At 45.3% G+C, this 25,289-nt stretch overlaps 1 protein-coding gene across 1 annotated transcript in view; it reads left to right on the top strand.

The window, feature by feature from the left end:
* Positions 1-25,289, top strand: part of PRPF19 (pre-mRNA processing factor 19) — a 498,552-nt gene that overhangs the window by 18,825 nt on the left and 454,438 nt on the right. The window lies entirely within an intron of this gene.

Here is a 25,289-nt window from a genome sequence, read left to right on the forward strand (position 1 = left end):
ACTGGTGCCATTTATGCAGCACAAAGGGGTTCTTTTACTGGCGCTGGTCTGATGGGGATATTTTATTTTAAGTGCAACACTGATGGGCATATTTTGTTGTGCTCGTCAGAATGCTCCTTAACATAAAATATGCCCATCAGCGTGATCCTTAACATAAAATAGCTTGCATGCTGATAGGCACATTTTGTTAAGGGGCACTCCGATGGGCACAACATAATATGCCCATCTGCGTTTCCCTTTACATAAAATGTGCCCATCAGTGTTGCTCTTAAAATAAAATATAGCCACCAGAGTGCCCCTTCACATAAAATATGCCCATCAGAGTGCCCTTTGCATAAAATGTGCCCATCAGCATGCTACTTATTTTATGTTAAGGGTCAGGCTGATGGGCATATTTTATGTTACGGGCACTCTGATGGGCATAACAAAATGTGCCCATTAGTGTTGCTCTTAAAATTAAAATATGCCCATCAGAGCAAATAAGTAGCATGTTAAGGGGCACTCTGGTGGCCACAACAAATTATGACCAGTGTGCCCCTTTTACAAAATATGGCCATCAGAGTGCCCCTTAACCACTGGGCACTTAAACCCCCTTAATAACCAGACCAATTTTCAGCTTTTGGTGCTCTCACATTTTGAATGACAATTACTCAGTCATGCAACACTGTATCTATATGAATTTTTTGTCCTTTTTTTTTCACACAAATAGAGCTTTCTTTTGGTGGTATTTAATCACCGCTGGGTTCTTTATTTTTTGCACTATAAAAGAAAAAAGACCGAAAAATCTGTAAAATAATACATTTTTCTTCGTTTTTGTTATAAAATTTTGAAAATTGGTAATTTTTCTTCATATATTTTGGCCAAAATTTATACCGCTACATATCTTTGGTAAAAATAACCCAAATTAGTGTATATTATTTGGTCTTTGTGAAAGTTATAGCGTCCACAAGCTATGGTGCCAATATCTGAAAATTGATCACACCTGAAGTACTGACGGCCTATCTCATTTCTTGAGACCCTAACATGCCAGAAAAGTACAAATACCCCCAAATGACCCCTTTTTGGAAAGAAGACATTCCAAGGTATTTAGAAAGATGCATGGTGAGTTTTTTGAAGTTGTCATTTTTTCCCACAATTCTTTGCAAAATCAAGTTTGTTTTTTTTTTTTTTTTTCACAAAATTGTCATATTAGCAGGTTATTTCTCACACACAGCATATGCATACCACAAATTACACCCCAAAACACATTCTGCTATTACTCCCGATTACGGCGATACCACATGTGTGAGACTTTTACACAGCGTGGCCACATACAGACGCCCAACATGCAGGGGAGCACCTTCAGGCGTTCTGGAGCACCCAGGCCAATTCTGACATTTCTCTCCTACATGTAAAAATCATCATTTATTTGCTAGAAAATTACATAGAACCCCAAAACATTATATATGTTTTTTTAGCAAAGACCCTAGAGAATACAATAGCGGTCATTGCAACTTTTTATCTCGCACGATATTTGAGCAGCAATTTTTCGAACACCTTTTTTTTTTTTTTTTTGTGGAAAAAAAAACAGTTTTTTGCTTTAAAAAAAACAAAACAGTAAGCTTAGTCCAATGTTTTTGCATAATATGAAAGATGAAGTTAGTAAATAGATAACTAACATGTCACCTTTCAAAATTGCACACGCTTGTGGAATGACGCCAAACTTCGCCACTTAAAAATCCCCATAGGCGACGCTTTAAAATTTTTTACTGGTTACAGAGGAGTTCTAGGGCCAAAATTATTGCTCTCGCTCTACCGATCGCAGCGATATCTCACATGTGTGGTTTGAACACCATTTTCATATGTGGGCGGGACTTACGTATGCGTTCGCTTCTGCATGCGAGCACACGGACAGGGGCGCTTTAAAATTTTTTTATTTTTTTTTTATTGTTCATTTTACTTCATTTTAGTTTGACACTTTTTTCCCAAAAACAATTTTTTTGATCACTTTTATTCCTATTACAAGGAATGTAAACATCCCTTGTAATAGGAATATGGCATGACAGGTCCTCTTTACAGTGAGATATGGGGTCAATAAGACCCCACATCTCACCTCTAGGCTGTGCCTGAAATAAAAAAAAAAAAAAAGATCCTGGCTTCGATCGTAGCGGTGAGTCGGTAGAAGCACCGGAGGGCGGCGGGAGGGGGGACGTCCCCTCTCGCCTCCCATAAGAACGATCAAGCAGTGTAACAGCCGCTATGATCATTCTTATGTTGTAGGGAATTGCCAACTGAAAAAGCTGATATCTGAATGATGCCTGTAGCTGCACCCATCATTCAGATATCCCCGCACAAAGTCAAGGAACGTCGTATGACGGAAGGCGGTGAAGTGGTTAAAACGCTTTTTTTTTTTTTTTTTTTTTTTTTTTTTTTTTTTTTTTAAACACAAAGTTGTCCATTTATACAATATTTCTAACACATAGCATGTACATACCAAAAATGACACCCCAAAATAGATTCTCCTACTCCTCCTGAGTACGGCGATACCACATGTGCGAGACTTCTACAGCCTGGCCACATACAGAGGCTGAGCATGGCAGGGTATGGCTGAGCATGGCAGAGCATGACTGGGTATCACCGAGTATTGCAGAGTATTGCAGATTTTTGCAGGGCATTGCAGGGTATGGCTGGGTATGGCGGGGGGCTGAGCATGGATGGATGGATGTCTCTGTGCAGCGCTGTGGGCACTACAGATGCAGCCCACAACGCTACCATCCATCCATCCCCCTCCCCGCTCACAGTGTACCGATCGGTACACAGGAGGGGAGGAGAGGAAACGGCGTCATCAGATGACGCCGGTTTGTTTACATGTGATCGCGCCGTCACTTGACGGCGCGATCACATGGTAAACGGCCGCGATTAGCGGCCATTTACCGAGATCCGTGATGCGCTGGGTCCTCTGGACCCGGCGGTCACGGATGCTCTCGAGTGCGCGCCCGAGAGCAGAATTCTGGGAGGATGTCCCTGGACGCCCTCCCAGAGTTAAGCAACCGCCCTGTAGCCGTCATTTGGCTATGGGCTGGTTGTTAAGTGGTTAATAAATTATGCCCATTAGTGTGCAGCTTAGGAAACATGTGCCCCACATACCTTGAGCTCCGGAGTAGTCGGCACAAGCTGCAGTGGGGTGGAAAGCTGCGAGATATCTCGCAAGTGAGAGTCAGGACAGGAGCTGGGAGCCGCGAGTAGCAGGGGCATGGGGTGGAGCACGCACGTGATGTCACACCCGGCCGGGCACTCTTGTGACAGAAAACCAGGAGCCGCGAGTAGCAGGGGGTGGGGTGGAGCATGCATATGACGTCTCACCTGGCCAGGCGCTCTTGTGACAGAAGACTGGGAGTGAGAGCTGCGGTCAGGAGGTGGGGCACACACACGCAACGTCACTGGGAAACCCGCAGTCCCAGCAAGCCAGTGACTGCTACTACACTGGCGGCCTGGCGGTCCGGGCAAGAGCGTCGCTCGGTCCGTTCATGGGCTGCCATTTAATGACTGCTGTGCTTGTTTTAGAAGGACACTTCACTGCGCGCCCCCCCCCAGCCCCAATAAAATGTACCGCCCAGGGCATCCGCCCCTTCCGCCCCCCCCTTGTACCGGCTCTGCATACTACATGCTATTGTGTATCTTGCTCCATAGGAAACCATTTGTTTCATGTGTCTCTGCATCACTACTACCAACTTTTAAACCTTCCTCTCCCCCTCACCCTCCCTAAGTGGAACACATTTAACCCTTTGATCGCCCCTGATGTTAACCCCATCCCCGCCAGTGTCATTAGTACAGTGACTGTATGATTGTTGGCAGGGGATTGTCTGACAGACTGTTGTCCTAAAATCTTACCATTTGTACGCTCCTTTTGACAATTGTCCAACTTTTGGCCAACAAATTTGGATGACAGGCTAGTACATTTTCGGCGGACAACGGTTTGACGTCAGATTTTCGTATGGTCAGTACACAAATCCGTCACACAAGTCGAAAGTACAAACACTCATGCTCGGAATCCATGCTCGCCAAACACGAAATTGGCAGAAAGGTCCCAAAGGGTGGCGCTCGAGCTGAAATTCCTCGTAGTATGTCAGTATGTTCGTGTTTGTGGCACGGCAGTTGTGTACCGTAATGCCGTGTACACACAATCGCACATTCCGACAACAAAATCCATGTTTTTTTTCCCGACGGATGTTGGCTCAAACTTGTCTTGCATACACATGATCACACAAATCTTTTCGGAAATTCCGAACGTCAAGAACGCGGTGACGTATGACGAGCTGAGAAAATTGAAGTTCAATAGCCAGTGCGGCTCTTCTGCTTGATTCCGAGCATGCGGAAAATGTCTGATGGAGCCTACACACGATCGGAATTTCTGACAAAAAGCTCCTATCGAATATTTCCCGTTGGAAAATCTGACCGTGTATACGCGGCATTAGTATGCAAGACAAGATCCTGGCACACGCCCTTTTGACAAAAATCTGATGCTTGGTTGGCCAACAATCGTACCGTGTGTGTCAGATTTGTCTGCTGCAATGTAGTCCCACTAAAAATGATCGCTGCCCTTACTTTAAAAAAAAAAGAAAAATTAAATAAAATAAAAATTCCATAAATCTGTCCCATAGTTTTTAGATGCTATAACTTTTGCACAAAGTCAGTATATGCTTTTATTTTTTTTCCATAATTGTCTTTGTTTTTATAGCGCAAAAAACTAAAAACCGCAAAGGTGATCAAATACCACCAAAAGAAAGCGCTATTTGTGGGGGGGGATCCATTTTTATATGGCAAGTGTCTCACAACCACACAATTGTCAGTTAAAGTAACGCAGTGCCGTATTGCAAAAAATGACCTGGTCATGAAGGGGTAAACCTCCCTGGAGCTGATGTGGTTAACCTTCCGCCTTTACAACCACTTTAAGGGTGGCATTGTGTGTGTGATTGCAAGTCGCCAGTTCAACAACTGATGGTTCTTTTAATAATATCCTACTATGAGCTTTATTGGTCAACCTATAAACAGTTTCCTCATATTTGTCATGATATTGAAAATTGTTATGCATGAACTAAACTCCTGGCAGGATAGTCCACATTCTTGATCATGCCACGTCACATTGATATAGAAAGTATGTTTTTAACAAACTGTATTATATTTTAAATGTCATTGTGCCTGTCTTTCCTGATAAAACCAATGGTGTATTGCAGAACTCTCTAGATTTCCCTACTTTGCATGTACTGTTGGTAACATCCAGAAAATGTATCCACTGTACAGCAGTTATATGTATGAGCAATAGAAGTAATTAAAGTACTTTTTCTTAGCTGTAAAGGATACAATATTTAGTTGTTTTTAACCATGGGTTATAAACATGTGAGTGGAGAATGGCATGAGAGCTTAAGGGACATCTGCTATATAACCCCTTTAACTCCCAGTTAGCCTTAGCATTTTCCTAGTTTACTTAAGTGATGAACCTCTTCTCTTTGGGCTTGTATAAAGACCCTGCCTAGAGAAGCCTTCCTGCAAGAGGCTAATCCCGTGTTCAAGGAGTGGGGGTGGGGGGGAGGTTATAGGCCCTCTTTTAAAACATCTCCTCCTCTCTATCCCCCCCCCCCCCCTTCATCTTTAGAACTGAGTGGGTTCACCTACCTAAAACAAACACTACATCCACAATCAAAACGCCCACTGTACTGTTTTTCTTTGGCCTAATGGGAACGTCAAAACTGTTTAATTTCCCTAAGGTCTCTATAGTTGGTGGCCTCCCAGTTCATGCTTCCCCATGATTTCAGGGAAGGTTGATCTGCAGGGGTTGCATATCTGGGCTTCTCTTTGGTAGAATAAACTTTGCTTCCCTCGCCTTTTTAGGACAGCACTTTTGGAGAGCGAGCGCAGCTCCACCCCTTCACAGGAAATGCTGCCATGACTATGCCCCTTTAAATGCAGCTGCTTCCACCATGCCGACAGTCTTGATGTTTCTTCCGCTGTAGTGGAAGCCCTGCTGGGGAACTATTGAGGGGGTTGCTCTCATAGTTTCCCATCAGTGCTTCCACCATGGCGGAGCGCTGCTGCCCCCCGGTGTCCTCCAGCTGAGGGGAGTGATGGCTAGATAGGGGGGGGGCGGGGGAATCCTGTTCCAGTGCTTGGAGGCTGCTGGTGTGCTGTGGAGCTCTCGGCATGTCGGCTCAGAGTCCTGGATGGCTGGTGATGTCGCTTCCAGAGGGCGGGACTTCCGGTGGGGCGTAGTGGCGAGTAGTTCCAGGTGCTGGAATGCAGGGGGAAGGGGTGGGTCCTTTGGCTGGGGCTTCCTTCCGGCCCTCGAGTGTGGGGACAGTGGAAGGTCCTGTCCCTAATACACACGCGTTGGCAGCAGACACTGCGCTCTGCAATGGAGGAGGCAGAGCTGTCAGCGGGGATGGCGGATGCAGGCGCAAACCACTTGAACCAACGTTTTCCAGCCTTGTTTACTCCCCATCAAGTTGTCTGCGTTGAGTCCCTGATTACGTTTTGTGGCCGCTTGTCATTCAAACAGTTTCTTCCCAGCAAGCATGCTGGATACGGGGTCAAGATGTATAAGCTATGTGACAGGGCCACAGGCTATACATGTAGTTTTATGGTTTACGAGGGAAGAGATGGTTACGTAGAGCCGGAGAACTGCCCAGACTACATAGGGAGCGCTGGTAAGATTGTGTGGGACTTGGTGTCACCCTTATTTGGAAAGGGTACCACTTGTATGTGGACAATTATTACACAAGTGTGTTACTTTTTAGTCACTTGTTTGATCATCAAATTGGCGCATGTGGCACCGTGCGATCTAATCGCCGGGGCTTACCCCAGCGGCTTGTGGATTCCCGTCTTAGGCTGCGGGAGAGAGCCTGCTTGAGATGTAGTAATTTGCTTGCTGTGAAGTGGAGGGATAATAAGAATGGGTTTTCGTTCTGTGCTCCCTTCACGCAGACAAGACTGTCCAAATTCCTATGTCGACTGGTATTGTGGAGAAACCCCTTTGTGTCCACGAATATAACCTTAATATGGGAGGGGTGGACCTCAACGACCAGTTGTTGGCGCGCTGTACCTAATTGTCCATAAGGCCAGACGCTGGTACAAAAAAAGTGACTGTATATTTATCTCAATTGGCTTTTCTGAATGCTTTTGTGCTATACAAAGCTTCAGGACGAACTGGATCCTTCCTTAAATTCCAGGAAGAGATCATCAGAGCCCTTCTGTTTCCAGACGGGGCTTTGGCCCAACTTCCCAACGCAAATGCAGTAAGCCGGCTGCATGAGAGGCATTTTCTGCATGTCAGTTTATAGTTTTGTGTGTGTGTGGGGTTTTTTTTTTTTTTTTTTCTAAAAGTGAAAAAAGTGGGGAAAAAAACCCCTCAAAACACCGCGGGAGGCAGATCACGTACCAGGTATGTGATTTTGCCTGCCTGTGCCATTCTGCCGCAGTATATCTGTGTGAGGCGGTTGGCAAGTGGTTAAATATATCTTAATAAAATCTCCAACACATGCAGAAACAACAACGTGGTTCTACACTGTAGAAAATCTGCAGCATGTTGCATTGTAATCTGGCAGTCTCTAACAGTGTGCGTGCTATGTGCTGCTGGAACCATGGGCAGTGAGCATAACATACTTCCAAACCCTACCTCTCTCTCAGTAGAAGCTGCTAGCCAAAATGAGGCTATGAAGACAGGAGGAGATCATGTTCTGTGAAGGATAGGAGGGATGGGGCTGGACAGGTCTAGGCATACCTGTCTAAGAAAGATCTTTTCGGGAAGTAAAAGACAACTTGGCAAATTCGGATAAAGGGAGATGGCGTTGTCAGTGAAGAACAGGAAGAAGCTGATTGTCTAGCTTAGATAAGACTTTCTAAGCTAGACAATCGGCTAGCCAGAAAATGAATAATATCAATGATAAAGATATTTAATATACTGTTAATAGGAAGATTTTCATTTTTGACTAAATTACCCTTTAACTCAACAACTTTTCTTTATCGTACGTCATGGGACACAGATCTTTAAGTAATTGCTTAATGGCTTATGGGCCACCTTCAGGTGTTGACACTGGTATAGCCAATCAAGGAAGTTCACTCCCTATATAACCCCTCCTCCTTCCAGGAGCACATCAGTTTTTTCGTCAGTGTTTAAGGTGTTTGTGACGAGTGAAAATGTGCTCTGAGTAGCTTCGGGAGGGATCCAAGAGGAATTTAAAAACTTCCACAGCCAGATCCATCCATGCCACTGCGTCCACAGGATGGTACCCGGGCCTCGTATAACAGAACAAGGTTTTGCCTGTAACGCTTCTCTTTGAGGGCTAAACCCTAGGATCCAGGACTTTTTGGTCTTGCTACATTACCTAAAGTTGTCCTGAGGGGTGCTATACAGGTCCTATAAGGTTGATGCCCTTATCACTAAAAGTGTTTACTAGAGCAGCTGAATGAGGAGTCTGCCACAAGACACAGGAGTGCTGAAACACATGAGGGGTGTACACAGGCATTTTCCAGTACAGGAAAAGACGTGATTTAGCATCAGATTAATCTTTATGCTGACATTGTTTTTTTTCTACTATTGCTCAGCAAATAGTACATTCTATAGAGTGCCTCTGCTTTTGTGCTTAGCACTATGGCTTCCAAGGTACTAGTAAGACACCAAAAGTTCCACCCCCAGGCGCTGGGAACTCCAGTCATGCCTCCACACTGTCATTCTCTCCAGAGATACCAGATATGGCAAGCCAGGGTGAGTTTTTGAAACCGATTGGTGGTGCAACTGCTTTTCACACTTCAGGCCCTTATACGTAACTGAAGATGCATTTTCCTCTGCCCTGCAGGGCTTAGAAGGAAGATTAGTGGCTTTAATCGCATCCCAATCCAAGGGGATAGGAAGCGTGCTAGATCCCCCTATCCCACTCCAAACCGTTTACCAAGGGAACAGCGGGCATAGGATGAGGTATTACCCTCAGGCGATCATGTAGAAAAACAAGCCGATTTTTTTTTTTTTTTCTTTTTCCTCTGCGGAGTAAACAGCTGATGAATCTTATGCAACCTCGCGATCTGAAGGATTGATGGTATAAAATCTTGCGGAGATGGTTCGTCCCACTTGCATGCTACCCTTAACAGTCAGCTGAAAGTTTGGTCCCTTCCTTGGGTTCTTTAAAACCTTTACAGCCTTTTCATGCATTACTGGAAAAGCTTATTTATGCTGAATGGGATCATCTGGATAAGCATTTTTTTCCCTCCAAAAGAGTTTCTCAGCTCTCTATCCCATGGAGGAGAAATTCACAAGAGATGGAAAGTACCAGCAGTAGACGCTGTGATTTCCAGCATCAATAAAAATGTAACTTGTCCAGTAGACAATGCACAAATTCTTAAAGTGGAGGGCCACCCTGAAAAAAAAAATTGCACCAAAAAAATGTAAAAAAAAAATTTGAAAAAAAAAATTTTTTTAAACTTACCTGAACCCTTGTTGCTAGGCAGTCTTCCTAATCTGCCTCTTCCTATTCCGCAGCGTGTCCTGTTCCTCAGTGAGCGGCCTCGTTGCCTTCTGGAAACTGTGTTCCCAGAAAACCACGGGGCCATTCACAGAGCGCCGTGCCGCTCGCGCGTGCGCAGTAGGAAACTGGCAGTGAAGCCGCAAGGCTCCACTGCCTGTTTCCCTTAGGATGGCGGTGTCGGGACCCGAAAGCCGAGGGACGGGTCAGCCTCGGGCGGCCGACATCGTGGGCACCCAGGACAGGTAAGTCTACTTATTTAAAGTCAGCAGCTACAGTGTTTGTAGCTGCTGACTTTAAAAAATGTTTTTCGCTGGCCGGAATCCCGCTTTAAGGATCCAACAGATAAGAAGTTGGAATTTTTGTTAAAATCCTTTTTTTTTTTTTTTCTGCCAGATGCTGTTTCTCAGCCTGCAGTTGCTGCAATAGGCATCTGTCAGTCCCTAAAGGACCAGTTCAAAGAGGCCCTTAGGGAGGTCCCTGCACAACAGGCCGTGAGTTAGCCAAACTACAAAGGCGCTATGTTTTGCCATAGACACCATAAAAGACTCTATCCACCAAGCGTCCTGCCTTTCGTTTGTGCTAAAACACACGCATAGGACCCTGTGGTTTAAAAAGTTGGTCAGCCGAAGCATCTTGCAAAAAAGCTTCTGACTAGTTTCCCTTTTCATGGGGAGCGACTATTTGGGGAGAATTTTTGGTCAAATGCATCCAAATGATTTCTAGCAGGAAAGGTACTCTTTTGCCCAAAAGAGTATAAACGTCCTTTTATTTAAACTGACTCCTTCCCCTGCGCCAGGGGCAGCTGCCTCTAAGCAGTGGCGATGGCCTCCACTGTCAGACTCTAGAGGAGAAAACATTCAGCCCCTGTATACATGATTTGAAGATGCATTTTTTTTCCTCCGCCCTGCAGGGCCCAGAAGGAAACTTAGCGACTTTAACCGCATCCACTATCCAAGGATAGGAAGCGTGTTAGATCCCCCTCCCCCACCTTGGGTCCCTTTTTTATCAAGGGAACAGTGGGTAGAGGATGAGGGGTTACCATCAGGTGATCGGGAAGAAAGGCAAACCGATTACTCCTCTGAGGAGGAGACAACTGGAGTTGAACCTTTTTTCAGCCTCTCAGAGATTGCTCGTACAAATCTTAGAGATGGTTTGTGCCTCTTTCAAGCTACCTCTAGTAGAGTCAGCTGATCTGTTTCTTCTTGGGTTCCTTAAAACCTTCACTGCCTTTTTTCATGCGTTTCTTGTATATTTACAGATCCACGCAGAAATTCAACAGATCCATTCTATATCTAAAAGGATCTAAATCAGTTCCTGAAGATCTGCTCCTTTCTATGGAGTCAATCAGGTCAGTAGTTTCTATCCTACAAGGAGGAAAACTTCTGGCGTCTTTCAGCATCATCAGGGATGCATGTCCATATATTTCCCGCTCACCAAAGGTTTCAGCGGTTCGAAGTAGAACAGCATTTCAGTTTGAAGTCTTGCCCTTCGGGCCAGCTACAGCTACTCGAGTGTTCACAAAAGTGCTAGCCCCACCTCTAGCCAGGTTAAGGGCATAGGGCATAAACCGTCTTGGCATACCTAGACGATCTATTGCTAATAGACCAATCGGTGTTCGGAGTAAGGTGTAGGCAACCTAGTGAAGACTCTCTTAAAAACTGCTAAAAAAGCTGGAGTATTTGGGTCTGATCATGGATGCAGCCCAGAAAAAGGGTGTTCTTGCCCAGGCAAAAAAAGAAAAACTCCCTAAGAGTTGGTGCAGATGGTCAGGTCAAAAGGAGATCCCTCCATTCGCCTTTGCATGAGGTTAAGAAAGATGGTGGCTTCATTCACAGTTCCCTATGCCCAGTTGAGACTGTTGCAGAACGGTATTCTATTTGCTTGGAACAAAACGATCCAAGCTTTGGACTTGCCAATGCGGCTGGCCTCGTTTGGTGGTTACTAGAGGTCGGCCGATATATCGGCCTATATTTGGCGTTTTTTACTTAATCAGCATTGGCCGATTGTGCTGATAAAGAAGGCCGATTATAACTTCAGCATGTCTTGCAAATGACTTCTGTAATAGTCAATGCAAGTTGCCTGAAGTTTTCTTCTCTCTCCTCCTCTGGGCAGCCTGCCAAATCTGATAAGATACATTGTATCTCTTCAGGTTCTTTTTATCAATAGACTGAACCATTTAAAGACTAAATCTTTTCTGACACTTGTTGCTTACAGGTAAAAATCCTGTATTTTCTGCTAGAAAATCACTTAGAACCCACAAACATTATATATATTTTTTTTTTAGCAGAGACCATAGGGAATAAAATAGCGGTTGTTGCAATATTTTATTTCACACGGTATTTGCGCAGCGATCTTTCAGACGCAATTTTTTTTTTTTTTTTTTTTTTTTTTAAATACACTAGGGAATTAAAAAAAAAAACTAAGCAGTAAAGTTAGCCCATTTTTTTTCGTCCAAAAGTTTTGATTACCTGTGTTTGTGTATTTAATATTTAAGATATAGTAGTTGGGTTTTTTTTTTTTAATCTAAATTATACATATAAGTGAACTGATTGGAGGTTTGTTTTGTTTAATAAATGTAAGAAATTTTCTGTATCACTTATTACTTAGGGCCCTTTCACACTGGGGCGGTTTGCAGGCGCTAATAATAGTGCCTGCAAACCGACCCGAAAGTGCCACTGCTTTGTCTCCAGTGTGAAAGCCCCGAGGAATTTCACACTGGAGCGGTGCGCTAGCAGGACGGGAAAAAAAGTCCTGCTAGCAGCATCTTCGGAGCGGTGAAGGAGCGGAGTATATACCGCTCCTTCCCATTGAAATCAATGGGACAGCGTGGTTATACCGCCGGCAAAGTGCCTCTGCAGACGCTCCGCCCCGCTAGCGGCCGAATACCAACGGTAAAGCGCCGCTTACAATAGCGGTGCTTTACTGCCGCCGCCCCAGTGTGAAAGGGCCCTTAAGGTTGCTTTCACACTGGAGCGGGCATGCGTTGATGATAAAACGCTGCTAGTTTTAGCGGCGCTTTACCGTCATTTTATCGTCTCTATTCGGCTGCTAGCGGGGCGCTTATAACCCAGCTAGCAGCCGAGGAAGGGGTGAAACTCACCCTTGAAGCGCAGCTGCCGTAACGCTTTGCAGGTGCTTCGACAGCGGTGCGCATTCATTTCAATGGGCAGGAGTGGTGGAGCAGCGGTATACACCTCTCCAAAGATGCCGCTTGCAGGACTTTTTTTTTTTTAACATCCTGCCAGCGCATCGTAGAGCTGCACAATTAATCGTTAAAAAATCGTGATCTCGATTCACCTCCTCTGACGATCTCTCCTGCTGAGTTTGCCGATTCTTTCATATAAACAAGTGGAGAGATGATCTGCTCACTCAGCTGTCAAAAGAAAGCATCAGGCAGTCTGCCAAGTTTAGAACTTGAAACATTGTAACCAACTTCCTTCTTAGATCAAAGATATAGAACTTCTCTGTGTAAACAAATAACCTGGGCAATCTGCCAAGTTTTAAACCAGTGTAAATGCAGGAAGTTTAACCACTTAAAGTCTAAATCTTTTTCTGACACTTCTTTCTCAAGTTAAAATCAATATTTTTTGCTAAAAAAAATTACTTGGAACCCCCAAATATTATATAAAATGGCAATTGCTTTAATATTTTATGTCACACTGTATTTGCCCAGCTTTCAAATGCAATTTTTTGGGAAAAAATACACTTCAATAAATAAAAAAAACAAAACAGTAAAGTTAGCACAATTTTTTTTTTTTTTTTTTTGTTTTAATGTGAAAGATGATGTTATGCTTCGAGAATCGTGAGAGAATCGTGATCTATCCTCTAAGCAAAAAAATCGTGATTCTCATTTTAGCCAGAATCGTGCAGCTCTAGCGCATCGCCTCAGTGTGAAAGCCCGAGTGACTGCAGGGGAGCTGTTTTACAGGTGCTATTTTTAGCCCAAAAGCGCCTGAAAAACGCCCCTGTGTGAAAGAGGTCTAACTTAGCTTTTATGAAATGAAGGGGGGGGGGAAATCGGCCAAATATATCGGCTCAAAAAAATCGGCACCATATATCGGCCACCGCGTTTTCTAAATATCGGCATCGGCCAAAGAAAAACCCATATCGGTCGACCTCTAGTGGTTACTAAAGAATCTGCTAAAAGGTAAATCCTTCAGACCACTTATCTGGAAAGTGGTAACGATAGAGAAGACAACTGTCCAAGGACAGTGTTCAAGAACCAAAAGAGCCTTGCCCATCAACATCCTAGAGATTCGAACAGTGCGTCTGGCTCTGAAAGCCTGGATATCCAGGTTAAGGGATTGTCCTGACAGGATCCAATCCGTCAATGCCACGGCTGTGGCCTATATCGATCACCAAAGGGGGCACCAAGAATCTCTCAGCGCAGAGAGGTGAACCATATTCTAACTTGGGCAGAAGGAAATATTCCGTGCCTATCGGTAGTCTTTTTTCCGGGAATAGAGAATTGGAACGCGCACTAAAGTCCCCAGCAGATTATTCCCAGGGGAATGGTTTCTTCACCCCAACATATTTCGGGCTGTTTGTCAAAGATGGGGGGGGGGGGGGACTCCGGACGTAGATCTTCTTCTAGCGTCCAGTTCAGCATAAAGTTAGTCAACTTTGTGTCCAGAACAAATGATCCATTCGCATGCAGAACAGATGTGGTGTTGATACCGTGGCATCAGTTCTCACTGATCTATGCATTTCCCCCTGTTCAAATGCTGCCTCGACTTCTTTGCAGGATCAAGCTGGAAAGAAAACCGGTAATTCTGGAAGCACCAGCATGGCCCAGAAGGTCATGGTATGCAGAAATCGTAAAGACGGCAGTGGAGGTTCCGTGGTCCCTTCCACTAAGGTCAGACCTGTTCTCACACGGGCCTATATTCCATCCTACTTTATGAACGCTAAATTTAACGGCCTGGCTATTGAAACCCACATTCTGAAGAAACGGGGACTTTCTGGGTCAGTTGTCTCTACTTTGATTAATGCAAGGAAACCAGCTTCCAGAACTATATATTATAGAGTCTGGAGGGCTTATGTTTCCTGGTATGAATCCAAGGGTTGCCATTCTCGGAGATACAGTGGGGACGGAAAGTATTCAGACCCCCTTAAATTTTTCACTTTGTTATATTGCAGCCATTTGCTAAAATCATTTAAGTTCATTTTTTTTTTTTTTTCCCTCATTAATGTACACACCATTCCTCCTTGCAGATCCTCTCCAGTTCTGTCAGGTTGGATGGTAAACATTGGTGGACAGCCATTTTTAGGTCTCTCCAGAGATGCTCAATTGGGTTTAAGTCAGGGATCTGGCTGGGCCATTCAAAAACAGTCACTGAGTTGTTGTGAAGCCAATCCTTTGTTATTTTAGCTGTGTGCTTAGGGTCATTGTCTCATTGGAAGGTAAACCTTCGGCCCAGTCTGAGGTCCTGAGCACTCTGGAGAAGGTTTTTTTCCAGGATATCCCTGTACTTGGCCGCATTCATCTTTCCCTCGAATGCAACCAGTCGTCCTGTCCCCGCAGCTGAAAAACGCCCCCACAGCATGATGCTGCCACCACCATGCTTCACTGTTGGGACTGTATTGGACAGGTGATGAGCAGTGCCTGGTTTTCGCCACACATACTGCTTAGAATTAAGGCCAGGGGGGTGTGGTCTGGACATGGCCGAGTGAAGGCGCGTTTGCATGGAGCTCCCGGCCTCTCCTAACCCATCTTGGCTATTTTAGCTCTTTTCTCACAGAATGCTCTCAGCTAAGAAGCGCACATACAGAAAGAACAAGAAGAAGCCTAGTCCGGCTCCTAGTACGCCTGCTTTAGGAGACTTACAGAGGCTCTTCGGCAGATCTCGTTCCGGCTCTCCGGATCTTAAAATGACGGACCCCTGTACCTCCCGTTCGCAAACCCCTGACATGGCGACCCCGGCCTTCCTAGAGGGACCCCGCAGCCCGATGCTCTACTCTAACTCCCCCAACCTACCAGATGCAAACTTTGATGGGACCCCTCGTCAGTCATTTGCGGTTGGAGCTGAGCTGATGGCTCCTATGAGCGTTGCCGACCAGAGCGGACATCGAGACCCTCGTTGGGAAGGTGGAGGCGGCGCATAGGAAAGAGCTGAATGCGGTGAAGCAAGAAGTGCACTCGCTCAACAGGCGCCTGACATCAGGCGAAACCTCGCTCGCGGACCTGGAGCGGAGAGTGTAGAAACGAACCAGATTGATCACAATACCTCAGCTATAGAACTACAGCTCAGAATGGAAGAAATGGAGGATAGGAGCCGTAGGAACAACCTGCGGCTCCGAGGCCTCCCAGAAGCTACAGGTCAAGCAGATCTCCAGGCCACAGTAACGGACCTTTTCCAGAGGGTTGCGGGAGACCACCTACCGGAGCAGATCGAAATTGACCGTGTACACAGAGCCCTGGGCCCCAGATCGTCGGATCCGTCTAGACCCAGGGATGTGATTTGCCGCCTGCATCACTACTCCCACAAGAAGGTAATCGCACGGGGAGCCTGGGAGGCAGGAGAGCTGGAATTTGATGGCGCGCATGTGAAGCTGCTACCGGATATATCCAGATCGACCCTCATCCGCCGAGCCATTCTTAAACCTCTGCTAGACCTTGCCCGACGCTGCAATGCCACTTACCGATGGGGCTTCCCGCTGTCCGTTACGTTCATCAAAGAACAGAGATCCTTCCTTCTACGCTCTCCGGATTCCCTACCTGCTGTATTTGACTTCTTTGGCACAGATCCAATTGACATTCCTAACTGGCTTGGCTATCTACCTAGAGCGCCTGGTCGCCCCAACACAGTGAGGCACCAAGACCGCAGAGAACACAGAGAAGCGGACGCCGTCCCCGTTCTCACTCCCAGGAGAGCCAACGGGAAGTGTGAGTACGCTGTTTGCCTTCCCTCCTCCCTTCCACACCGCGGGAGTCATTACTCTTTTTGGTTAATGGATTGCTTTTACTGTTGACCCCATTGTCCATTTACCGTGGGAGACCCTTACAGTCTCCGTGCAACCATTCCCCCTCAAAAGAGCCTTGCCCTGAATGGGCCCCCTTTTTGTCGCTCCACCTCTCAGTACTCATGCCCAGACACAAACCTAAGGTTGATATCTGAGTGGGCCACTAATGCTTACCTCAACCCACAGCCTTAGAGGTGCTGCTTCCTATCCATCAGCCACGATGAGACCTATGGTGACTTTCCTTTAACCTTTTTACATGGTGGCTTTAGGACCCTCTAATGTCCAAGTCATTACAGTGCCTCCAGTCGCTAGCCATCTCGTTCCCTGGAGGGACTCTGTCGCTCTGAAGACGTACCAGAGAATGATCCAATCTGAACTGATCAGAACTTCCTTCTTATGTGGCTAGCCTAAGTTATGGCTCGCAGGTCAGGTCTGAGGTAACCATTGCTTCACAATTGCTGAGCACCCCTTGTATGTTTGAGTTTTAAACGCTATGTTCTCTGTTTATGTTTAGTAAGAGAGGAAACTCTGTTGGGGTTTATACGGCTAAGCCGAATTTTAGTATGTACTAAGTTACATGCTCACAAGGGGGAACATTCTATTCAAGACAGGGGATGCTTGGATGTGAGGGAGGGGGGTGGGTTTAGGCTGCACTGTGCTCATGTTCTCTGGAAGTGACGGTTTTCCTCTCTCCTCTGGCGATGACAGCAACCAAAGAGTCCGGCCGGACCTACCAACATATGTTTTAGCTGGAGACTGGCTAGTGGGAATAAACTATTCTACTCTGCAAAGGTGGAGAAGCACCCTGTGTGTGCTGCACCTTTGTTATGGGTCATTGCATTCACCCTTCCCGGATTACTAACCAATCACAGATGGTAGCCGCAGAGGAAGAGAGGAGACCCCTAATCCACTTTTATAGGTGGATGAGCACTAGAGATAGCCTGGGTAATCATCTTTCTTTCGTTTTGTTTTTTTTCTTCTTGTTATATTATTTACCAATTATAATATGGCTTCTGAAGTGGACCAAGATGGATGGGAGCCCCGGGACCTCACCCACGGGCGATATCCATCCACACCCCACATAGGCCATTGCATATACCCGAGGATTTCAGGGTATTATGCACTATAAGTAAGGATTGCCTTACTGAGTTAGACTTAAACTAAGTTAGACAGCTAGAGTGTTAGTAGTTGCTGTTCTAACACCTTTTTGTTTGTTCTTTTCCCTCTCTACCCCCTCACTTTCTCTCTATCTCTTCCCTCCCCTTCGTCCCTTTATTTGACTGTGACATTTCTAAGTCTCCCCCCTTATTTTCCTGGAAGACATGGCGGTTGACACTTTTAAGGTGACATCCCTTAATGCTAAAGGCCTCAACACCCCGGAAAAGAGACGCATGCTACTTCATGATCTTAAAAAGTCACGCACAGACATTGCGTTTATACAAGAGACCCATTTCAAAACAAACAAATCTCCTGCACTCCAGAATAGGTCCTTCCCATATGCTTACCACTCCACAAACAGCTGCGCCAAATCTATGGGCACGTCGATTTCTAATCTCCAAAAGGTTGCCTTGGCGTTTCCAGGGAATGCTGGTAGACCCCGGGGGACGCTATTTGTTTCTGAAGGGGCATTTGGGGTAGGCACAGTTCACGATAGCAACCCTTTATGCTCCCAATGAACAGCAGGCAAACTTTATCAAGCGCACAATACGGAAACTGATGGAATACGGGGAGGGCCAACTGATTTTGGGGGGTGACTTTAATATACCCCTAGATCCCTCAGTGGACACGTCTTCAGGCACCTCCTCTCTGCCGCAGTCACACCGAAAATGTATCAGACAATCCATGCATAATGCCCAATTACTTGATATCTGGAGGCTCCAACACTCAGAGAGGGATTATACCTTTTTCTCTTCCCCTCATAAAGTTTACTCCAGAATAGATCTCTTCCTGGTACCACATGACCAGCTACATCTCGTGGAAGGATCCACAATTGGTCAGATCACATGGTCGGACCATGCGCCAATCCACCTCACGTACAAACTTACTGAGAGACCCTCACCTAGGTCTCTCTTCTGGGGACTGAATGAGAGCCTGCTGCAGATTCCGGAGGTGCTGGGAGATGTGTCCAACGCTATAGAGGCATACTTCCAGGAAAACGATATCCAGGACTGCGACCCTGGTGTTTTATGGGAGGCTCACAAATGTGTGTTGAGGGGGGTGCTTATTAAACATGGGGCCACCATTAAAAAAGAGGAATGCACAGCTTGCCAGATTGCTCTCTGACCTCTCTACCCTAGAATCCCAACACAAACAGTTACCCACTCGAGACCTAGAGGTGAAGCTTGGGAACATACGAGCGCAAATTAATGACTTACTCCTCTATAAGGCAAAGGCTGCTTTGCAGTTCTGCCGCAAGATGTCTTACGAGTCGGGAGAGAAATGTGGTAAGCTGTTGGCTAGATCGGTGAAGGACATTAAAGCAACCTCGTATATTCCACAGATAACTTTACCAGACGGTAAGAGGGTCTCCACCCCGAAACAAATTACAAAGGGTTTCGAGGCCTTCTACTCTGACCTATACAATCCCCCCCCCCCCCCCTCGAGTCTTGCGGATATTGACAAATACGTATCGAAAGCCCTAATCCCCTCACTGCCTGAAGAAACTAAGGACCTGTTAGATGAACCAATCACATTAGAAGAATTACAAATCGCAGTAAAATCCATGAAAATTGGTAAAGCACCAGGCCCAGATGGCTATACAGTCCAGTAATATAGGACTTTCCTACCGATTTTAGGCCCAAGACTCGTGACTTTTTTTTTTTTAACACACTAGGAACAATTTCCAGCTTCCCCAATGAAACTCTCAAAGCTCATATCTCTTTGATCCACAAGGAGGGGAAAGACCCATCCTTATGTGGGAGCTATCGTCCCATATCTCTTTTAAATGTCGATCTTAAAATATTCTCTAAAATTATAGCAACTAGATTAGTGACACACCTCGATTCCCTGATCCACCTAGATCAAGTGGGGTTCATCCCTTCTAGAGAAGCCAGGGACAATACCATTAAAGTCCTTAACCTCGTCCATGTAGCAAAGACTAAGAAAATCCCCAGCATTTTTGTTAGTACAGACGCGGAGAAGGCCTTCGATAGGGTGCATTGGAACTATATGTTCTCGGTACTCCGCCATGTCGGCCTAGGTGACAGAATGCTGAAATGGATTGGTAGCATTTACTCGACTCCTTCAGCACAAGTAAAGGTCAATGGTATACTCTCAAGTCCCTTTCCCATCAGGAATGGTACGAGACAGGGGTGCCCTTTGTCCCCCCTGCTCTTTGCCCTTTCCCTAGAACCCTTCCTTTTGTAAGATCAGGTCGCATCTGGACATAACAGGCCTTCAAGTAGGTAACACGCACTGCAAAATTTCAGCATATGCTGACGATCTTCTGTTCTCCCTAACAAACCCCAAAATTTTCCCTCCCTAAACTAATGCGAGAGTTCAAAATCTATGGAGAAATCTCAAATCTGAAAATAAACTTCACCAAGTCTAATATTTTAACTGATCTCCAATCAAACTTTAAATCTAAATGGCCCTCATCAGCACTTAAATACTTAGGCACGTTTATCCCCCCAGATATAACGCAGACGTTTGATCTAAACTTCCCCCCACTGTTGACGAAGACCCGGGCATTGTTAGACAGATGGCACACAGGCTTCCATTCCTGGTTCGGGAGATGCAACCTACTTAAAATGAGTATTCTACCGAAATTTTATCTACCTGATCCAAGCTCTACCGATCCATATCCCACCCTCTTTTTTTTTTTAGGCAGACCCAAGCACTCTTCACCAGATTCATCTGGGCACATAAAAGGCCGCGATTACGACGCTCACAGCTGACCCTACCCAAACATTGTGGGGGACTGGCAATGCCCGATATTCGCTCATACTATATGGCCTCACACCTAGGGCGTATACTCGATTGGAGAAGAAATAGCTCTTCCAAACTGTGGATAAAACTGGAACAGTCTCAGTCGGGTGTACCGCTGGGGGGGGCGTTGTGTGTTAGCGATCTCCCAAGTCCCCTGAAAAATCACCCTCTCATAGGTACCACCCTGAGGAATGGCCACCAAACCACCTCCCACACAAATCTTACCTCAAAGGTATCTCCCCTATTCCCCATTTTGGGCAACCCAAAATTTGAGCCAGGCATGGAAGCAGCGGATTTAACGTCCCTTAGAGAAACGGGACGGGACTGTGCAATTAAGTTCGTCAGTGGGGGAAGGTGGCCAGCATTGGAGGATCTTTGTAACCCAGCAGGTCCATACCGTCTAACCTTCTGGAAAGCATTACAATTACACCACTTCCTTCACTCACTTCCAGAACCACACAATTTTACTCGGGAACTAACGCCATTCGAAACACTCTGCTCTGAAGACACCCCGATGGCCCATATCTTATCACAAATGTACCTTTTACTGAATACACCAACGACGCAACCTCATCTGGCTTGTCTAGCCAGTTGGGAAAAAGATCTACACTGCACCTTTTCTCCCTCACAGAAGGCTCGGATCATTTCCCTCTCCCTCAAATCCTCGCTCTGCGCTAAAATACAAGAATCTAATTTTAAACTCCTCACTAGGTGGTACATGACACCCTCTAGAAAATGTTACCCGGACTCCTCCGGGTTGTGCTGGCGGTGCGAAGAGGAGGAGGGAACTCTCTTCCATGTCTTTTGGACATGCCCTAAGATACAGACCTTCTGGGACGAAGTTAGGCGAATTACACAAAAATTCACGGATTACGTGGTACCAGAGGATCCCGCGTTTTTCCTTCTCCACCTCTCCTCAGTGCCCATTAAGATATATAAAAAGTCACTGGTTCGACATCTTCTTAATGCAGCGAAGGGTTGCATCCCCATTTTTTGGAAGCAGACCCTCCCTCCTCCTATAAAATTCTGGCTCCAAAGTGTGGAGGAAATTAAGCGGATGGAGGATTTGATACTGACAGCGCAACATAAGAGATGTTTAAGCAGACTTGGGACAATTGGAATATGTTTATATTTTCTGATGAGGGTCAACGTCTTTTGACCTGACTCGGTTGGCTGTGACCTTGTGGGCGGAAATAGTGAGGATACCCATCCGCCGCCGTGTCTCCCATCTTGGAGTCCTTCGGGTGTTTTTTTTTTTTTTTTTTAGCAAACTCCATGCGGGCTTTCATGTGTCTTACACTGTGGAGAGGCTTCCGTCGGGCCACTCTGCCATAAAGCCCCGACTGGTGGAGGGCTGCAGTGATGGTTGACTTTCTTCAACTTTCTCCCATCTCCCGACTGCATCTCTGGAGCTCAGCCACAGTGATCTTTGGTTTCTTCTTTACCTCTCTCACCAAAGCTCTTCTCCCCCGATAGCTCAATTTGGCCAGACGGCCAGCTCTAGGAAGGGTTCTGGTCATCCCAAACGTCTTCCATTTAAGGATTATGGAGGCCACTGTGCTCTTAGGAACCTTAAGTGCAGCAGAATTTTTTTTTGTAACCTTGGCCAGATCTGTGCCTTGCCACAATTCGGTCTCTGAGCTCTTCAGGCAGTTCCTTTTGACCTCATGATTATCATTTGCTCTGACATGCGCTGTAAGGTCTTATATAGACAGGTGTGTGGCTTTCCTAATCAAGTCCAATCAGTATAATCAAACACAGCTGGACTCAAATGAAGGTGTAGAACCAAGGATGATCAGAAGAAATGGACAGCACCTGAGTTAAATATGAGTGTCACAGCAAAGGGTCTGAATACTTAGGACCATGTGATATTTCAGTTTTTTCTTTTTTAATCTGCAAAAATGTCACTAATTCTGTGTTTTTCTGTCAATATGGGGTGCTGTGTGTTAATTAATGAGGAAAAAAATGAACTTAAAGTGGAGTTCCACCCACTTTTACAACTCTTCAGCATCCCTCACTAAACTGCACACTGTAAACGAATTGGATATTTTTTAATTTTTTTTTTTCCCAGCACTTACTGTATATCTGCTGTATTTTTCACTTCCTCCTCCCTGGCCGCGGCCCATCGCATCATTTCCTGTTTGCAATGCCTGGGAAGGGGCGGCAACTTCCTCTGACACTGCCGTTGCTATGGAAACCTGACCTGAAACCTATTACACTGCTTGTGCTGCACTGAGCATGTGCGAGATCTGCAAGGATGAGCTCCAGGAAGAAATACAGTCTGGCTTCAGATGCCCAGACTTAAGATGGCCACGGCCTGCTGTAAGTTTATAAAATAACAAACTACTGCTATAAACTAACAAAACAGACCTTAGTTTATAGACTAACTTTACTAGAATACATTAAGCTTGTGTATTATAGGGGTATTTTTATTTAAATGTATCATTTCGGCCGGAACACCACTTTAAATGATTTTAGCAAATGGCTGCAATATAACAGAGTGAAAAATTCAAGGGGGTCTGAATACTTTGTCCCCACTGTATATCATAGGCAGAATTCTTGCCTTTCTACAAATAGGCGTAGAGATGAAATTGGCCCTGAGTACTATTAAGGGCCAAGTCTCAGCCTTATCGATTTTATTTCAAAGACCGCTTGCTAAGCATTCTTTAGTCTGGGGTTGTATGCAAGGGGTGATGCGGATTAATCCGCCAGTTAAAACACCCTTGAGCCCTTGGGACTTGAACTTAGTTTTGTCAGTGTTACAAAAACAGCCATTTGAACTGATGCAACATATTCCCCTAGTCCTTCTGACAAGGAAGCTGGTATTTTTTGTTTGCTATATCCTCAGTAAGGAGGATTTCGGAATTGGCTGCTCGTTCTTGTAAAGAGCCATATTTGATTATTCATGAGGACAGAGTGGTGTTACGCCCTCGTCCAGGCTTTTTTTTTTTCAGCTTTTCAAAAACAAGATATTGTCCTGCCATCTTTTTTTTTTTTTTTTTTTTTTTTTTTTTTTGGCTAGAGGTACTACTTTTCTCTAAAGCCTTAGTTCTAAGGACCTGGCTTTTTCTTGTTTCTCTGTTTCAGAAAGCTACTGCCGAATCAGAGAGAACAGGGAGAAAGTGCCCCTCATGCAAAAACCCTTTAAGGGACTCTTGGCCCAAACCACTGTGCAAATCCTGCATTGTGGATTTAGTAGAAGAAGAATCCTCACAAGAGTGCAAAGAACTCTTATCTTCTGTGAAGAAGGAATTAGCAGAGGCCCTAGGGACAGTGCGTTCCCTTGTGAAACGCGGCCAGAGTTCCAGCCAAGAACAGAGTTCACTCCAGTTTCCCTCAGTCCACTTCCAGACAGATGGAAAGTGAGTCGGAGGAGGAAAGGGAAAGCATTCCACCCTCAACCATTGATTCTGAGGAGGAGGTGGAAGAAGAGTCAAGATCATCTAGATATAAGCTTTCACTTGAGGAGGTAGATGAATTACTCAAGGCAATTTATACTACCCTAGAGATCCAGGAAGAAAAAGCTCAGCTGTCCTTGCATGACAAGATGTACCTGGGGCTGGAGGAAATTAGACATAGGGTGTTCCCTGTGCATAAAGTGTTAACGGACACTATTAAAAAGGAATGGAAGGATCCAGAGAAAGGACAGTTTTTTTTTTTTTTTTTTTTTTTTTTTTCTAAAGCCCTCAAAAGGAGGTTTCCTTTTGAGGAGAATGAGGAACTGTTGTGGAATAAAAAACCAAAGATAGATGCTGCTTTTTCTCAAGTATCTAGGAAAACTGATTTAGCTTTTGAGGACATGGGTATTCTCAAAGATGCTATGGATAAGAGAGCAGATGGGCTACTGAAGAAAGCCTGGGACTCATCTCTAGCTAATCTTAAGCCAGCAATGGCGGCTATAGTTGTGGCTAGGAATCTGGAGTGTTGGTTAGATCAACTTAAAAATCATGTAGTTGCAGGTACCTCCAGAAAAGACTTATTGGAGTCCTTCCCTACCCTGCTTAAGGCAGTAAAATGTATGGCAGATGCCTGTGCAGAATCTATCAGGATGTCAGCCAGGTCCTCTGCGCTTGTTAACTCAGCAAGAAGAGCACTCTGGCTAAAGACCTGGTCAGGGGATTCAGCTTCTAAAGTAAAACTGTGCGGAATTCCCTTTTCAGGAGACCTGATGTTTGGGCCAGAACTGGAGACTGTCCTTGACAGGACAGCAGATGAGAAGAAAGCTTTCCCACAGAAGAAGAAAACGGTACAACAGAGGAAAAATTTTCGTCCTTTTCGACAAGCTGATAAGGAAAAGGACCACACACAGAAGATACCCTGGTCGTCTTAGAGAGGAAGAGGTAGAGGTGGGGTACTCTTTAGAACCCCAGAACAAACCCCTAAAAAAAGAATGACCATCTAGTAGGGGGGAGACTACAGGACTTCTTACCAATTTGGGGAAAAAACAAAGTCCTTTTTGTTCTGGGGTTAATCAAAAAATCAATTGGAATTCTCACAAAGCCCCCAAAATCTGTTTTACATCACAAACCTGCCAAAGGATCGGGAAAAGGCTCTGGCCATGAAGTCTCTGTTACAAGAACTGATGCAACAGAAGGTCATTTCCCAGGTTTCGAAAGATCAAGAGGGGAAGGGGTTTTACTCCCACATTTTTCTGGTCAAAAAGCCATCAGGAAAGTTCCGCCTGATTCTCAATTTGAAGGTTCTAAATCGATCCATAAAATACAAAAAATTCAGAATGGATACGATTTTCTCAGTGAGGAACTTGCTAACCCCCAAATTTCATATGGCTTCCATCGATTTGAGAGATGCCTATCTCCATATACCGATAGCGCCCCCATCACAAAGGTTCCTGCGTCTCGCAGTCAATCTGGAAGGGGGGGGGGGGATTTGGCACCTGCAGTTTCGGCT

This window comes from Aquarana catesbeiana, linkage group LG08 (assembly GCF_042186555.1).
Source record: "Aquarana catesbeiana isolate 2022-GZ linkage group LG08, ASM4218655v1, whole genome shotgun sequence".
Lineage (NCBI taxonomy): Eukaryota > Metazoa > Chordata > Amphibia > Anura > Ranidae > Aquarana > Aquarana catesbeiana.